The sequence below is a fragment of the Perognathus longimembris genome, chromosome 21 (genome assembly GCF_023159225.1).
Source record: "Perognathus longimembris pacificus isolate PPM17 chromosome 21, ASM2315922v1, whole genome shotgun sequence".
NCBI classification, from domain to species: domain Eukaryota; kingdom Metazoa; phylum Chordata; class Mammalia; order Rodentia; family Heteromyidae; genus Perognathus; species Perognathus longimembris.
Genome location: NC_063181.1, coordinates 25,204,826 through 25,206,821, shown reverse-complemented (window position 1 = coordinate 25,206,821; position 1,996 = coordinate 25,204,826). Strand labels below are relative to the sequence as shown.

Genomic DNA, 1,996 nt, shown 5'->3' with positions numbered 1-1,996 from the left:
ATTCTTCATCTGAGGTTGTCCAACAAGCACTTTCCTCCACTCCCAGTTATTTCAAATGGCAAGGTCATTGGGTCATTCCAAATCCAGAGGTGGCCTTAAAGTTACAACAGGATGTATGATAACAGTATTATCCTTGAGATACATAATTATAGATTTTACCCTGGGCAACATATTCTGAATACCAAATCCTAGAGTTTAGTCTAAAACTCATTATTGTAAAAAACAAAAAATATGATGTTTGTCTGCAATCATTGGAAAGTGAAGGGTATTTCTCTCACAGCAGTGTTGAGTGGTTCCTTTTCCTACCAGGAAGTGTTGAATTTCTGCAAAATGTTAAAATTTTCATCCACCACTAATTTAGACAACTATGCTGCAGTAAGTTACTTCACTCTAATTTATTCAGGGTTCCATTTTCACTCCTCAATAGATTTTATGTATTTCTCATATGCTTCTTCACTTATTAGTACAGCTAGTTCTGAAGGATTTCTCAGTGTCATCTTTATCAGCCAACCATATTCATAACAAGATTTATTGACAAGTCCTGAATTTTCTGCAAGCACTTCATTAACTGCAGTTACTTCTCCTGACACAGGAGAGTAGAATTCACTGGCAGCTTTCAGACTTTCCAAAGCACCAAACTCATCTTGCTTTTTCAATTTTGTCCCAACTTCAGGCAGACTACAGTAAACAACATCTCCCAGAGCTTCCTGTGCAAAATTGCTGATTCCGACAGTTCCAACTCCATTTTCTGTCATTATCCATTCATGTTTCTCTGTGAATTTATGCACCGAGAGCAGAGCGGGCCCCGTACACAGCGTCCGGCCGGCATCTGTCCTGGGCCTTCAGGGTTGCGGCCCGCAGGGCGCGGCGGCGGGCACCAGGGCCATGCGCAGGCCGCAGACCCCAGGCTCCAGGCCACTCGCAGTGCCATGATGGACCGCAGGGGTTTCAAGGGTCGCCATGCGGACCCTCCACCACCGGGCCGGCCGAGGGTGGGTCTAAACCATTCTTAATATATGCCTGTGCAGTGAGGTTAAAGGAGGATACTCTTAGGAGAGGGACACAAAAGTGTTCTAGGTACATCTGATCATATAAAATAATGTATATCGAAATGAACTCCAGGGAATGGAAACAAGAAGTTGTTTTTTTTCCTTGTGGCTGTTCCCCCCCCCCCTTTTGTCTTTTTTGTTCATTTTTCTGCGTTTAACAGGGTAAGGAAGAGCACAAAAATGGAGGGACAAAGGGTGAACAAATGCAGCAGTGGTACTTACTAGACACTATGTTGAAAGTGAACTATACAACTTGTGGGTAGGAACAGGAGGGAAAAACTGGAAGAAAGCAAGGGAAGGGGTAATAATGCACTATTTCCCTGTACATCGCCTTTATAACAATTAAAGACGTTAAAACAAATAAAATCTAAAAGAAAAGAAGATATGTACTCTTTATCTGACTACTGTAACTCCTCTGTACATCACCTTTATAATAACAAAAAAATTAAATATGCCTGTGCAACTCAAAGAGCACTAAATTACTTTGCTCAGTAGATTTATTTAAATTTCTATCCCTAGAGAAGACAGTTGCAGTCTCAAGAAAAATTCCTCCATGGAAGTCTGTGCTTCTTTGGATTTTACCATATTCTGCCAAAGACAAGAAACAATACTTCCTGCTTTTAACCTGGGGCCATTTATCTTTGTCCTCCCCTATAGTTCTTCACGCTGCTGGGACTATCATAGGTGTTCAATAGCCATTTCATAGCCCAATCAATCAATCATTTTATTCTCCAATGTCAAGCTAACCTGGTTGCTAACACACCAGAGGCACTAAATCAATATGTTTGTTGAATTAACAAATTACAGAGACAGCATCCACCTAAATCTTTGAGGGTTGAGAGGCAGTAAAATCAAAAGAACATTGACTTTGGAGAAAGACTGGAGTGGAATCTCTGTCCTATTCCTCTGTATCTATTTTAATTTAGAGAACTTTAGCATTTTGCCTG

General features: G+C 40.9%; 1 pseudogene; it reads right to left on the bottom strand.

Moving 5' to 3' along the window:
• Nucleotides 1–302: 302 nt before the first annotated feature.
• On the bottom strand, nucleotides 303–931 carry LOC125339597 (annotated as a pseudogene).
• Nucleotides 932–1,996: the final 1,065 nt, after the last annotated feature.